Source organism: Paroedura picta, chromosome 4, assembly GCF_049243985.1.
Source record: "Paroedura picta isolate Pp20150507F chromosome 4, Ppicta_v3.0, whole genome shotgun sequence".
Taxonomy (NCBI): domain Eukaryota; kingdom Metazoa; phylum Chordata; class Lepidosauria; order Squamata; family Gekkonidae; genus Paroedura; species Paroedura picta.
Window position 1 is genome coordinate 5,845,523 of NC_135372.1, and position 16,404 is coordinate 5,861,926.

Below are 16,404 nucleotides of genomic sequence, written 5' to 3' on the forward strand. Positions count from 1 at the left end.
GGTGCTGCCGCTGGTTTGTAGGACTTCATATGCGAAGCTGCAAGGCAACTCCTAGTCCTCTTCGGCCCCTTATTTCTCCTCCCGACACGCCGTTCGGATTGCGGTTCCGTCCCTAGTTCAGCCAGGAACCTAACCGCATATCCCTGTTTGATGCCCATGCCTAGGGGATGGTTTGAGTGGGGCAGGGAGTGGTGTGAATGGAGTGGTGTGTGTGTGTGTGTTTGTGTGTGTGTGAGGAGGGGCTCCCTTAGTTAAGGTATGAAGGGGAGGTAGTGCACAGGTTGAAATAGATGTACTCGGGCTTGCAGCCGCCAGTTGATGCTGGCCAACCGAAGGCAGTGGAGGAGCCTGGAGGATGCCGGTGGAGGGAAGGGCAGGAGCCGTCCCTGCTTACCACGGGTTTTCCTTGTAGGGATACCCCGGGGGAGTTTTGATGAGGTTCTCCTGCAAGCCCTCAAGGGAGTCGTGGCCACTGAAAGAGGTGAGCGATGTTCCCCAACTCCTTCGCTTGCCTCTCTGCCCCTCCTGGTCCCCAGTGGGTGGGTTGGGCAAGGAGGGCTTGTGACCTGTATGCCAGCAACGGGGAAGGCAGTGTCTGGGAGAGCTAAAACTTGGGCTCACTGTGTGCTCTTTCGGGAAGTGGGAAGGGGAGCGGGCTGAGGTGGAAGGGGCCCTGAGTTCTCAGACTGGCCTTGTAGACTTGTTGTCTGTTTCTTCAGCAGACTGAGGAAGCTTGCAGATCGAGGCCATCCAGAGAGGAGGAGAGCTGATCGGGAGAGGAGGGCCACGTGTGAAGAGACGGGGGAGCATCCAGGAGGCAAGTTCTTCCGCGGAGGCGGAAGGGCTTGCTAAGCAGGGGGCACCAGGCGACCCGAAGCCTGGCGTGATGCCACGCCTGAAGCTCCTGATGACGTTGGCTGGCAGAAGCTGGCGGCAGTCGGCCGGGGGGTGGGGGTGGGCATCAGTGGCAGGTAGCTGGGGGGAGGGGGTTGCGTAGGGATGCAGAGTGAGAGTGTGAGTGAGCGAGTGAGTGAGTGCAACCCTGCGTGCCCATCCGTTCCGACGGACAGGGACCGAACGCCCATTCGTTTCGACGGACAGGGCTTGAGTGCCCATCTGCTGCGGCGGACAGGGCTTGAGCGCTCCTCTGTCTGGACGGACAGGGCTTGCGAGCCCATCCGTTCGCAGGGACAGAGTTTGAGTGCCAGTCCACACAGATGAACGGAGCACAGTGCCCGACCCTTCAGATGGCCGGAGCACGGGTGCACGTCCCCTGAAGTGGACGTAGCTGGGGTGCCCGTCCCTTCGCATGGACGGAGCCGGGGGCCTCGTCCCTTCGTGTGGACTGAGGTGGGGTGCCCGTTCCTTCTGGTGGACAGAACGTGTGTGTGTGTGTGTGTGAGTGTGTGTGTGTGTGTGGACGGAGAGTGAATGCGAGGGGTAGGCATGGGCACCAAGTGGCTCACCAACTGAAGTTCATGACGATTTTTAGCCTGCCGTCACAAACTTCCATGAACTTTTCAAGAATTGGTGGCGGTTCGTGTTTTGAGCAGAGAGCAGGGCTTTAAAGGCACTCAGGGCCGTCCCCTTAAACCTCTGCTTTCTTTTTTTGTCCCGTGCCGCTGTTTTTCGCGGCCTCCCCGGGGACGGGAACGCAGGGGCCGAAAGGGACTCCGAGCCCTTTTCTTTTTTTACTAGACCGTTTTGGTTCAGTAAAGAGAGAAATGCTACAGCTTGCATATTACAGGACTACTATTCCAAGATAGGGAAAAAACAACAAAACACACACACATCAGGCTGCCATTTCCCTATGCTTCTCTTCTTCTTGTACATCTCCCTAACGCCGTAGATGACATACTGATGCTTCTTCCCCCCAGGCTTACATAGCCAGTCTGAAAGTCGAGGATTTCTCTCCACCTCCTTCCCCCCCGCCCCAATCTGATCTCCTATGGGACTCCGCTTTCTTCTGGATTGCAAAGTTCTTGCCTTTTGCTTCAAGAACGCACGTGTTGCTGGTGTCCCGTATTCTAACGCTTTGTCTAATCAGTCAGTAGTAGCTGGTCAGGATTCTGTTTTCCATCTTGTTGCATGAAGGATCCTAGCAGCTGCTTTTGCCATGCATTGAACAAAGTAGCTAGACGTGTGGAGGAGTTTTCTTGTTCTGTTTCCTTACGTCCATATTGTATACTGTGCTAATTGCCCTTTCAATCTCTTTTGCCTCTCCTCATGAATCATATTCCAGCATTCCCAGGCTTTCTAGCAAGTCCTCCAGATGCGAAAAAACCATGCATCTGTCTCCTGCCGTTCCCAGCATTGGCCGATAGGAGTTTTTGCCATTCCTGCTCTACCTTGGGAAGCAGCAAGCTACCTAAAAAGCATCTTATCCCCGTTTTCTGTTAACATCTGACATTCAGTGTCCCCACAATGACTCCCACTGGGCCAGGCTTCTCTTCTTTCCAAGGCTTCAAGCCCATTGTGGCGCGCAGTCTTTAACTTGTCAACTTCTGGAGTCACCCTGCAGTAACGATATGTTTTGAATGGCCCGCTAGCAAATGAGAATAAGCAGGCCTCCTACAGTCACTGGTTATTCCCTTGTAGAGCCTGCTGGAGGTTAAATTAGCCAAGCTACAGTCTTCCCTTCAGCCTTAATAATTTGCAGTTCCTTCCCCTCTCCAAAATTACACTGTCTCATTCTGTTTTTTTTCTTTTGAAGTTTGCGTATCGAAGCCATTGGCCAAAGCGATGGGCTTGGTCTCTTTTGACACTGAAACGATATGTTTAGCAAGCAGTCTCAAGCTTTACTCTTGATCTTTCCTCTGGATCATTCTCAGCAGTTTTTTTTTTAAATCCTCGGTCCTTATGAATGGCTTCCTTAGGGTCCATTCTCTCTGTTTTCACACTGCTTCCTTCCTTGAGGGTCCGGAATCCAGTCCGTACTCTCAACCGGTGCTGCCGCTGGTTTGTAGGACTTCATATGCGAAGCTGCAAGGCAACTCCTAGTCCTCTTTGGCCCCTTATTTCTCCTCCCGACGCGCCGTTCGGATTGCGGTTCCGTTCCTAGTTTAGCCAAGAACCTAACCGCATAACCCTGGTTGGTGCCCATGCCTAGGGGATGGTTTGAGTGGGGCAGGGAGTGGTGTGAATGGAGTGGTGTGTGTGTGTGTGTGTGTGTTTGTGTGTGTGTGAGGAGGGGCTCCCTTAGTTAAGGTATGAAGGGGAAGTAGTGCACAGGTTGAAATAGATGTACTCGGGCTTGCAGCCGCCAGTTGATGCTGGCCAACCGAAGGCAGTGGAGGAGCCTGGAGGATGCCGGTGGAGGGAAGGGCAGGAGCCGTCCCTGCTTACCACGGGTTTTCCTTGTAGAGATACCCCGGGGGAGTTTTGATGAGGTTCTCCTGCAAGCCCTCAAGGCAGTCGTGGCCACTGAAAGAGGTTAGCGATGTTCCCTAACTCCTTCACTTGCCTCTCTGCCCCTCCTGGTCCCCAGTTGGTTGGGTTGGGCAAGGAGGGCTTGTGACCTGTATGCCAGCAATGGGGAAGGCAGTGTCTGGGAGAGCTAAACCTTTGGCTCACTGTGTGCTCTTTCGGGAAGTGGGAAGGGGAGCGGGCTGAAGTGGAAGGGGCCCTGAGTTCTCAGACTGGCCTTGTAGACTTGTTGTCTGTTTCTTCAGCAGACTGAGGAAGCTTGCAGATCGAGGTCATCCAGAGAGGAGGAGAGCTGATCGGGAGAGGAGGGCCACGTGCGAAGAGACGGGGGAGCATCCAGAAGGCAAGTTCTTCCGCGGAGGCGGAAGGGCTTGCTAAGCAGGGGGCACCAGGCGACCCGAAGCCTGGCGTGATGCCACGCCTGAAGCTCCTGATGACGTTGGCTGGCAGAAGCTGGCGGCAGTCGGCCGGGGGGTGGGGGTGGGCATCAGTGGCAGGTAGCTGGGAGGAAGGGGTTGCGTAGGGATGCAGAGTGAGAGTGTGAGTGAGCGAGTGAGTGAGTGCAACCCTGCGTGCCCATCTGTTCCGACGGACAGGGACCGAACGCCCATTTGTTTCGACGGACAGGGCTTGAGTGCCCATCTGCTGCGGCGAACAGGGCTTGAGCGCTCCTCTGTCTGGACGGACAGGGCTTGCGAGCCCATCCGTTCGCAGGGACAGAGTTTGAGTGCCAGTCCACACAGATGAACGGAGCACAGTGCCCGACCCTTCAGATGGCCGGAGCACGGGTGCACGTCCCATGAAGTGGACGCAGCTGGGGTGCCCGTCCCTTCGCATGGACGGAGCCGGGGGCCTCGTCCCTTCGTGTGGACTGAGGTGGGGTGCCCGTTCCTTCTGGTGGACAGAACGTGTGTGTGTGTGTGAGTGTGTGTGTGTGTGTGTGGACGGAGAGTGAATGCGAGTGGTAGGCATGGGCACCAAGCGGTTCACCAACGGAAGTTCATGACGATTTTTAGCCTGCCGTCACAAACTTCCATGAACTTTTCAAGAATTGGTGGCGGTTCGTGTTTTGAGCAGAGAGCAGGGCTTTAAAGGCACTCAGGGCCGTCCCCTTAAACCTCTGCTTTCTTTTTTTGTCCCGTGCCGCTGTTTTTCGCGGCCTCCCCGGGGACGGGAACGCAGGGGCCGAAAGGGACTCCGAGCCCTTTTCTTTTTTTACTAGACCGTTTTGGTTCAGTAAAGAGAGAAACGATACAGCTTGCATATTACAGGACGACTATTCCAAGATAGGGAAAAAACAACAAAACACACACACATCAGGCTGCCATTTCCCTATGCTTCTCTTCTTGTACATCTCCCTAACGCCGTAGATGACATACTGATGCTTCTTCCCCCCAGGCTTACATAGCCAGTCGGAAAGTCGAGGATTTCTCTCCACCTCCTTCCCCCCCGCCCCAATCTGATCTCCTATGGGACTCCGCTTTTTTCTGGATTGCAAAGTTCTTGCCTTTTGCTTCAAGAACGCAAGGGTTGCTGGTGTCCCGTATTCTAACGCTTTGTCTAATCAGTCAGTAGTAGCTGGTCAGGATTCTGTTTTCCATCTTGTTGCATGAAGGATCCTAGCAGCTGCTTTTGCCATGCATTGAACAAAGTAGCTAGACGTGTGGAGGAGTTTTCTTGTTCTGTTTCCTTACGTCCATATTGTATACTGTGCTAATTGCCCCTTCAATCTCTTTTGCCTCTCCTCATGAATCATATTCCAGCATTCCCAGGCTTTCTGGCAAGTCCTCCAGATGCGAAAAAACCATGCATCTGTCTCCTGCCGTTCCCAGCATTGGCCGATAGGAGTTTTTGCCATTCCTGCTCTACCTTGGGAAGCAGCAAGCTACCTAAAAAGCATCTTATCCCCGTTTTCTGTTAACATCTGACATTCAGTGTCCCCACAATTTTTGATAGGTGAGCAACGAATACTCGATGCGCCCCACGTTAACTTTAATCCCTGGTGTCTATTCTTTTCTTTTTCTTTCCTCAGACGGGTTCGCCGGACTGGCGTTCCCACCTTGTTTCGCCGCGGTTGACGGTACCCACATCCCGATCCGAGCACCTGAGGGAAGCATAAAGGAGCACGGGAACAGGAAGGACTTTTGTCCTGTTCTCCTTCAAGGAACCGTGGACTTCTCCGGACGGTTTATAGATTTTGAGGTGGGGTGGAGTGGGAGGAGGCATGATGCCCTTGTGTTCCGTGAATCGAACCTCAGGGCAACCATGGACCAAGGGGTCTTTGTCCCCGGCAACCCCACCGCCACCATTGAGGGAGTGCGTGTTCCGGCTTTGGTGCTCGGAGATGGAGCCTACCCCACACGACGCTGGCTCATGACTCCCTATAAGCGGCCAAGGACAAATGTGCAGAGCTACTACAACCTCAGGCACTCCCGCGCAAGGAATGTCGTGGAGCGTGCCTTTGGCCCTTTGAAGGCTCGGTTCCATCGCTTGATGTCACGACTCCATGTGCATATAGACAATGTGACACCATTGATCATCGCATGTGTCATCTTGAACAACATCTGCGAGGACAAGGGACATCACATCCCCTTCCCAGTGGCTGAATCAGACCCTGTAGTCCTTGAGGATGCAGCAGCCATCCCTCAAGCCAGAAAAAAAAGGATCTATTCGGAGGGGTGCAAGGTTCGGGACGCTATGGCCAGTTACCTTTTCAGAAATAGGAGACGGTTTTGATTGTGACCTTTTGCCTATGTGAAATAAAGTTTAATGTTCTTTGTTCAACCTTGTCTTCAGCCACTATCTTTGTGTTGTTTGACTAAGTAGCCGATTCTCTGGTCCGAAAGCACTTGAACAGACCTCACTGCCTCACTGTAGTAACACCCCTGTGAGATTGACAAACACAAGACAGAAGCACTCTACAGGCAAGGGTTGGGGAGGCGGCTAGCCAGGAAGTGTTGGCGACACCTACTCCAGTGGAGGACATAGGCACTGATTTTATTTGATGTTCCAGGGAATAATTCCACTGGTGGACAGCATGGCTACATTTAAAGTTTTGGAGGCTGACTTGACTGTGGTGGCTATGAGAAGCCTCTTCCCCCAAATGCTTCTATCTACTTTGGGACAGCAGTAAGATGCTGTTATTTCCAGCAGAGGTTACCAGCTACTAAGAAGATGGTGGTGCTGGAGAGGGGACTAGTGCGCTTTAAAATTGTGGTTTGTGGTGGGGTGGGGGTGGGGGGTTCCCTGTTTCATCCCTGTTTTAAAAAGTTTGTTTAAAATGTTTGGGGGGTTCCCTGTTTCATTCCCTGTTTGATAATGTTTGTTTTCTATTTATTAAAAATAAAATGTTTGTAATACTGTTGGCAGAAAAGCCTCCAGTTTAAACCCATTCACCAGAAAGGCCTGCCTGCCTTCAGAGGATCAGAGCATCAGAGCAGTCGTCCAGCCATCCCATTCAGGCTGCCGGGCTTCTAGACACCTTCCTCCTGCTGAGCTTTGATGGGCTGGGACGGGTTCAGGCCCTTGTCCGCCCAGCGGGAAGGGCGTGCTGCCCTCGGCTGGCTCAGGCACAATGGAGGATGCTAATCTGGAGGGCCTTTCCCTCTGTGGACCAGCAGTTCAGGGACTGGAGTTCAGCAGCTGGGCCAAGGTGTATGTCTCCACCTTATGAGCCTACCTTCTGAATTGTCGGAGGTCAGACATCAACGCGGCTGCTAATGCTGGTGGTGGGGCAGGGAAGCGTGTGCCGAAGGAGTGGGTGTGCCACAGGCCCAGGGGGTGATGTGCACTAATGTCCGCGGATACTACCTTCCCATCCCCTGGCTCGACATCAAGGGGCTCGCCTTCCGGACACCATTAGGAGGGAGGTTCCCCGTGTCGGTGCCCCATCGATGACCACAGGGATTCGGAGGCAGATGCTCCTTTGGGCTGCCCCAACTGTTCCGCTGCAGGGCCTCCCCCTCGGGACTCCGTACAAGGTCCAAGCGGTTGGAGGTTACGTGCAGGGGAGTGCCGGCTTTCGGATCAGACTTTTCTCATGCCGCTGGTGCTCGTAATGCTGCAAGAGAGACAAGGGGGAGTCACCTGGGTCTCAGGGGCTGCATCCATGTTCCTAGGCCAGGATATCGCAGCACACAGTGGCCAGGCACATGGCACTGCCATGCAAGATACCCATGGCGCAGGGGCACCTGAGGTTGTGGTAGCTTTTCTGGTGAGACCGACTGGCCAGCGGTGCCCGGCTTCCAGAGCATTAAGGAACGATCAGTGGAAGTGGGAGTTTGGGGGCGAAAGTCCCTGAAATGACTGGAGCTGAGGGGGCCAGTTCTTTCATTGGCTTAGCAACCTCTGGCGGCGCCCTCTGCAGATGGTTTGGTTTGCCAAGTGATGGGGTTCTTTAGTTGGACCCGGGTGTGATCTGTGCTTGCACAAGGTTTTTGGCTGGCCTGATGGGATTGGTCCTGGTTATGGAGCGTTGGCGGGAACGGGGCCTGTTTGGCTTCGTTCTGTGGCGGGTCTGCATGGGTTGGAGCGTGTTGGCAGGGAGTCCGGTGTGTGATCAGATTCCCTGGGGTTCGGGACCTCGCTAAGAGGTGGCATGTAAACCAGCGCGGCTTACCTGGCTCGGAGGCCAGGGGCTCGTTTTGCCAGGCGGCCTGGGGACAGCCGAACGAGGTGGACGTACGTTTGCTCCCCCACTTAGGTCGCTTCCCCTGGGGCGAACTTTGTATTATTATCATTATCATTATCATTATTATTACTATTATTATTATTATCATCATCATCATCATTTCCTGCCACTCCCTACTGGCTTGTGGCAGGTAACAGTAGTCTTACAATACCCCATTAAAACCCCCACTAATAGACTATAAATATACCCAACACGGCAGAAAATGCCACTCTCCCCTACCCAGTCAACGGCATTAGGGGATGGAGGCTAATACTGTATACTTCAGACCCCAGGGGGGTGGCAATGTTGTCCCTCGCCAGTCCTAGCCTCAACCAGGGACCTGGCGGAAGAGCTCCGTTTTATAGGCCCTGCGGAACGCCGACGGATCCCGCAGGGCCCGTAGCTCGCCCGGGAGCTCATTCAACCAGGTAGGGGCCAGGACAGAGAAAGTCCTGGCCCTGGTTGAGGCTAGGCGCGCTTCTCTGGGGCCGGGAACGACCAATAGATTTCCCCCCGCAGAGCGTAAGGCGAAAGGCGGTCCCTCAGATATGTGGGTCCCAACCCGCGTAAAGCCTTGAAGGTTAGAACCCAAACCTTGAACCGGATCCGGACAGCAATGGGCAACCCATGCAGCTGCCTCTGCACAAGCTGGATGTGGGCCCTCCAAGGTGGGCCAGTGAGGACCCTCGCAACTGCATTTTGCACTAGCTGAAGTTTCCGGGTCCGCGGCCCTTTCCACCACCTGTCCCAGGAACGTTAAATGCGATCCTGGGCTTCAGTTGGCAGGGTCCCGCGGGTCCAACGTTGTTTTTTTCAAGAGAGGGCGAAATGCTAGCGAGGCTTGGCCGTGCTTAGCGTCAAAGATACTCAGATATTCTGGCAGCCAGGCAAAGGACCTTGGGTGGAGACTTGCCATTGTCTGCCTCCCTGTCATGACACCCCAATGTATGTTGTAGGGACTCGCACCCAGATCCTTGGAGGTTTCACATCCAAATACTAGCCAAGGTTGGCCATGATTCGCTTCTAAGATACTCAGATTGTGTGACAGCCAGGCAAGGGGCCACGTCGTGGCAGGTCCCAGGGAGAGGTGGATGCTGCTGCTGTCAGCTCAGGCCTAAGGCTCCACGGCCACCGCAGCCAAGTCATGATGAATTGTCTTGATCGTGGATCTCCAGAAGGGGCTCCTGGGCCTTTCGCTGTAGGGGCCTACTCCGTCGGGGGATCGAAGGTCTTGAGGGAGGGGGCTTTCTGGGACTGGTTGGCCGCCCCTCCCCTCCCTCCCTCCCTCCCACAGCTTTCCAGAAATCAGGGTGCATAAAGTTTGACAGTACTGCTGTGGTTGCCAAGGGACCCACAACAGCCACAGAATCCAGTGGGCTTCCTTAAAAAAGAAAAAAATGTGTTTCTTCGTTCCCCTCCCCTTCAATCATATTTGGTTCTGGAAAGAGAGGACGTTGTCGTAGAAAACTTTAGAAGAAAAAGAAGAAGAAGAAGAAGAGTTGGTTCTTATATGCCGCTTTTCCCTACCCGAAGGAGGCTCAAAGCGGCTTACAGTCGCCTTCCCTTTCCTCTCCCCACAACAGACACCCTGTGGGGTGGGTGAGGCTGAGAGAGCTCTGATATTACTGCTCGGTCAGAACAGCTCTATCAGTGCCGTGGCGAGCCCAAGGTCACCCAGCTGGTTCCATATGTGGGAGCGCAGAATCGAACCTGGCATGCCAGATTAGAAGTCTGCACTCCTAACCTGTACACCAAACTGGCTCTCTGTAGTGCCCTGTTTTGACTCATAAGGACTTCCCAACCATCTTAAGGTTCCCCTCCTTCTGGAGAACATCAACAGAGAAATATCTGAAACTGTGGCCAGGTTTTTGCAAGGTGCCATCAAACAGCGTCCGGACTGTTATTCAGGACAATTTTCTTGCATATTTATCAATTCCTGGGAGGGCTTTGTTTATTTACTGTGTCTTTTTCTTACTCTTTTTGCTTTTCTGTCTCTGTATTCCACTTCCAACTGTAACTCAGATTTTATAGGCCAAGAAATGACTTGTATCTGGAACTATGGGTTCTGGTCTTGCTCTGGAGGGTAACTTTTTTTGCGCACAGAATTGGCCATGCCCATTTAACATTTTTTGCGCTGTTCTGAAAACATGGTTCAGCGGCGTTAAAAACATGAGCTTTTCAACAGCAGAAAATGTTTTCATTCATCCACCCTTCTTCCCTGACATCTCTCCCCTTATGCTCCTGCTCATTTTCAAACTTGGGGCCCCGCGCTGCAGGTGGGGTTTAAAGATATGTCCTTGTGAACTACAAATGGGTTCGAGGGGTTTGATTGGCTGGTTTGGCAGAGAGTTCTGATGTGGCTGTGTTTGGTTGCTGTGAGACAGTTTATTAGTGCAACAAGATCAACATGTGCTTATATATGCCCACAGTTATAATGGTCAGTTCTTAGTTTGACGAAGAGTGCTTGCACTCGAAAGCTCACGCCTTGAATACATCTTTGTTGGTCTTAAAGGTGCCACTGGACTCTGATTTTGTTGTCCCCCCCTGGGAGTGACTCATCCAATGCTGGAGTGGGAGGGAAGGCCAGGAAACAGCCCCCTGGGCCACTGTAACCAGAGGGACGGGCGGGACGGGGCCTCCTTTGTGACATCACCCCCTGCTGGTGCCCTGGGCTGCCGCACCCGGGGGGTCCTTTGTGGGTTGTTGAAGGAGCGTTGGAGTTGGAGTTGAAAGAGATTGGTGGAGAAAAATCGTGTTTTGTTGGTTTATTGGTTTATTTCTTTTTGATTTCACTTTATCCATTTATTTAACTAAATTGTTTTATTTATTTTATTTCACTTATTTATTTATTTTAATTATTTTATTTTATTAATTCATTTATTTATTCTTTTTGATTCATTTATATTATTCGTTTTTTATTTATTTAATTTTACCTTTATATTTATTTGTATATATCTGTATATATCTGTATATATTTGTATATTTCTTTCTATATATATATATATATTTGTATATATTTGTATATATTTATTTATTTGTATATTTATTTGTATATTGATTTATTTGTACATTTGTATATATTAGTTGTATATATTTTTAAGACCATGGCTGAAAAACATCTAAAAATGTAAGTGGGGCACCTGTATTCTTTTCCTATGCAATTTTTATCTCACGATCTCCCAAGCGATCCTGGTTGGGAAGCGGGACGTGTTGCTCTTAGAATCATAGAATCATAGATTTGGAAGGGTCCATACAGGCCATCTAGTCCAACCCCCTGCTCAACGCAGGATCAGCCCTAAGCATCCTAAAGCATCCAAGAAAAGTGTGTATCCAACCTTTGCTTGAAGACTGCCAGTGAGGGGGAGCTCACCACCTCCTTAGGCAGCCTATTCCACTGCTGAACTACTCTGACTGTGAAAAATCTTTTCCTGATTGTTGTTGTTATATGCGAAGTCGTGTCCGACCCATCGCGACCCCATGGACCATGATCCTCCAGGCCTTCCTGTCCTCTACCATTCCCCGGAGTCCATTTAAGTTTGCACCTACTGCTTCAGTGACTCCATCCAGCCACCTCATTCTCTGTGGTCCCCTTCTTCTTTTGCCCTCGATCGCTCCCAGCATTAGGCTCTTCTCAAGGGAGTCCTTCCTTCTCATGAGGTGGCCAAAGTATTTGAGTTTCATCTTCAGGATCTGGCCTTCTAAAGAGCAGTCAGGGCTGATCTCCTCTAGGACTGACCGGTTTGTTCGCCTTGCAGTCCAAGGGACTCGCAAGAGCCTTCTCCAGCACCACAGTTCAAAAGCCTCAATTCTTTGACGCTCGGCCTTCCTTATGGTCCAACTTTCGCAGCCATACATTGCAACTGGGAATACCATAGCCTTGACTAAACGCACTTTTGTTGGCAGGGTGATGTCTCTGCTTTTTAGGATGCTGTCTAGATTTGCCATAGCTTTCCTTCCCAGAAGCAAGCGTCTTTTAATTTCTTTGCTGCAGTCCCCATCTGAAGTGATTTGGAGCCCAGGAAAATAAAATCTGTCACTATCTCCATTTCTTCCCCATCTATTTGCCATGATATCTTTTCCTGATATCTAGCCTATATCGTTGTACTTGAAGTTTAAACCCATTACTGCGTGTCCTCTCCTTTGCATCCAACAGAAACAGCATCCTGCCCTCCTCCAAGTGACAACCTTTCAAATACTTAAAGAGGGCTATCATGTCCCCTCTAAGCCTCCTTTTCTCCAGGCTGAACATTCCCAAGTCCCTCAACCTATCTTCATAGGGCTTGGTCCCTAGGCCCCAGATCATCTTCGTCGCTCTCCTCTGTACACTTTCAATTTTATCTACGTCCTTCTTGAAGTGAGGCTCCAGAACGGCACACAGTACTCCAGGTGTGGTCTGACCAGTGCCGTATACAATGGGACTATGACATCTTGTGATTTTGATGTGATGCCCCTGTTGATGCAGCCCAAAATGGCATTTGCCTTTTTTACCGCTGCATCACACTGCCTGCTCATGTTTAGTTTACAATCCACAAGTACCCCAAGGTCTCGTTCACACACAGTGTTACCTAGAAGCGTATCCCCCATCCAGTAGGCATGCTTTGCATTTTTCTGACCCAGATGCAGAACTTTACACTTATCTTTATTCAATTGCATCTTGTTCTCATTTGCCCATTTTTCCATTGTGTTCAGATCTCGTTGAACTCTGTCTCTATCTTCCGGAGTATTTGCCAGTCCTCCCAATTTGGTGTCAGCTGCAAACTTGATGAGTAGTCCCTCCACCCCCTCATCTAGATCATTAATAAATATGTTAAAAAGTACCGGGCCGAGCACCGAGCCCTGAGGTACCCCGCTATTCACCTCTCTCCAGTCTGATGAAACACCATTGACAAGAACGCTTTGAGTGCGGTTCTCTAACCAATTCCCTATCCACTTAACTATCTGGAAATCCAGATTGCAGTCCTTCAACTTATCCATCAGAACATATTGGGGAACCTTGTCAAAAGCTTTACTAAAATCCAAGTAAATGACATCAACCGAATTTCCACGATCCAGCAAACCTGTTACTTGGTCAAAAAAGGAAACCAGGTTGGTCTGGCAGGACCTGTTGGAGACAAATCCATGCTGACTTCCTTGGATCACGAAATTGCCCTCCAGATGTTTGCAGATCACTCCCTTTAATATCTGCTCCATTATCTTCCCCACAACAGAGGTCAGACTCACTGGTCTGTAGTTTCCCGGGTCATCCTTCCTCCCTTTTTTGAAGATCGGAATAACGTTTGCTCTCTTCCAGTCCTCCGGGACATCTCCAGTCCTTAAAGAGGGCCCGAAGATGATGGACAAGGGCTGTGCAAGTTCTCTGGAAAGTTCTTTGAGCACTCTTGAGTGCACTTCATCCGGACCAGGGGATTTGAACTCATCAATGGGCTTCCCTGGCCAATTTTAGCTCACTCTCAGCTTTGGCCTTTCTGATGATTGATCTACAGTGCCTAGTAACCTGTAGGCACTGGTTAGTATCTGCCTAGTAACCTGTAGGCACCTCATCTTCTCCAAGCGATGAGGCTGTCCGAACGCTCAGCTCCGTGTCAGGGGAGGGAAAGAGTGTGTCAGGCCTTCTCCGGTCCCTCCACCCTCGCAGGCAAGAGGGGCCAAGAGCCCCCCACCGGGTGCCCAGGGGAGATTCTCTCCAGACCTCCGATGCCCTCAGAGTCACGATGCGGAGACGGAGGGACCTGCCCTCATCCCAGAGAGACTCCCTCAAGTGTTCTTTCTTATCAGGGCGGGTGGTTAGGTGGGACTGCAGACACAGGGTGCCGCCAGGCCAGTGACTCCCCTTCTCTTCCCTCCCTTCTAGCCTCCAGCGCTTAAGGGCCCTCTTCAAACGGGCCAAGGTCGCCCCCCGGGCCGGAGGAGAGGTGCAGCCTGCAGGTGAGGAGTGGAACGGAGGGCAGGGAGGGGCAGGGAGGGGGGCGGAAGAGGCAGAGCTGTTGAGGACAGTGACATTCCCAGGGCTCAGGCCCCCTGTGGCTCCCCGCACAAGGAGTGCTTTTGGAACCAGCCCGACAGGGCTTGGAAATCTTGTGGCACCTTCAAGAGCGACCCCATTGATTAGGGTACGTTGTCGGTGTGTCATGGCCCCTTTCGCCAGTCGGATCTGTGATGACAGCTGACAACGGGGCATTCGTGGAGGGCTCCTGTGGGGAGGAGAAAAGGGTAGCCCTAATGGACCCCATTCTTTCGAAGAAGGGGGGAAAGGGACACGATGTGGAGAAGGTGTGTGTGTGGGGGGGGAGTCTCCTCCTAGAGTGACAGAATTTGCCGATTCTCCCACTGGAGTCGGAGGGAGGCCCGGAGACGAAACGGCTCCCCTGATGGTTTCTGTGAAGGTGCCCGACAGCAGTGCCCACGGTCGGGGCCCTGAAGAATTGTGCCTGAAGGCCAAATCGGGCTCCCCCCACACAGGAGGGCTCCACAGTCCGGGCTGAGCTGGGTGGCCATCAGAGCCCCTTGGGGGTGCTGGGGGGACACCGAGGGGGGCTGCCACGCACTACAGGCAGAGAAGTCGATGGGGGGAGGCTCTCTCTCCTGCTGTGGATGGAGCCCCACCCTCAAACCGGGGAGCCACTGGACCTGTTGCTGAAGCGATGATCCAGAGGACCCCTGAGGGGCGAGAGGGAAGGAAGCCCCCCCCCTCCCCAGGGCAGGATTGGACCCAGCCCAGAACGTGTTCCCTCTGCCGACCTCTGGGTGGGGATCAGCCCGCAGGGGCACGGAAGCGGACTCTTCGCCCCTGGGAGCCCGCTGGGAAGGGCTCTGAGGGAAGGCACCATGGAAGGCGCAAGGAAAGCGGGATCTCTCCGCGTATTAACCGGGCCCTTCCTCCCCAGCTGCCGCTGCCTGCAGGAGGCGCCCCAAGAGGGGAGCGGCGGAATGCATCGCCCACTTCCTGGCCGCCAAGGATACGGTAAGCCCCACGAGGCACCAGGAGAAGCGCAGTGTCCCTTCCCTTGCGAGGCTGTTCCCCTTCCGTTCCCCTTCCTCTCGGATTTCGCTGGCTCCAGTAGCAGAGGGATGGCAGTCTCAGGAGCTAGGGGGGCCCGGCACACGGATCCCGCACTGACTTGCAGCCGCCCCCGAGAGGGGTGCTTGCAGAAAAGGGACCGGGGTCCCCATCCTCCCAGGCCCCTGGGTTAGGAAGCCCCACAGCTGTCCCACGCGCACCTCTTGGAGGGACGGGACCCTCTACCCTGCCTCCTTCTGCAAAGGATGCCGTCTCCTCGGGGTCCAGCCATGTGCCCTGAGGGCCAGGGCAGCCATGGAGACTTTCAGGAGGGAGCCTCCTCGGGAGCAGGAGAAGCAGCGGCTCGTGTCCAGCCAGATGGACTGCCCCTGACTGGGGATGCTGCTTCTCTCCTGGGCCCTCCATGGCCAGGCTCACAGCCTGCCTCTCGCCACTTGCAGGGCCCCAGACAGGACCGGGCATTCTTACAGGCGGTCCGGGGGTTCTGCCACGGCCGGGAGCGTTCTCTGCCTTCTTGCAAGCAAAGGATTGCAGAGAAAATACGAGTGAGTGAGACTCAGGACTGGGGGGGGGGGGGAGGAAAGGGAGTGGGGGGCAGGAGCAGACCTGCCCCAGCCCAAGGAGCTCTGATGTTTTCTTTTTGAAACCTTTGTCTCCCCAAGGACATCATGCACAAGTCATTCCTTGTCCTAGAGGCGAGAATGGTTGGATGTATGGAGGCTGTGGCAGAGCTGAGGTATGTTTCTTCCTGAGGGAACCTTGGTGCCAGGCCCTCGGAGGGGAGGGAGGGAGGGAGACCGTCCTGGGGCTGCAGGATGGTCAACAGAGCCAGCCCAAGGGAGAGACGGGAGGCCATGGCTGCTTCCTGCCCGGCCTCAGGGCGATGCGGGCAGAGTGCCTGAGGGCAGCACCTGTTCTCCAGCTGGGAGCAGTGCCTCCCTCCCCGAGGCTCTCCCTGACTCTCAGGCGCTGCACTGCCATCCTCTCCTCCACCCTCACCCTCACGCTGCTCAGGGGGAAGTGGCGAGCCTCAGACGAAGCCCCGGCAGGGCTGGGGGATTGCCCTCCCTTCCAGCACGGAGTCTAATCCCGGCCCTTCTGCCCTGCCAGCAAGTTCCATCCGCCCCTGAGGACAGATCTCCGGCAGTCGATTGTAGCCTGGGCTCTGGGGATGGTCCTCGGAGGCCCCCCGATACAGGCAGACCCCGCAGGCCAGGTACCTTGAGCGACACCTGATTTCTCAAGAGGGTGGCAGACACACCTGGCGGTCCCGTCTTCTCTGGAGGACGAG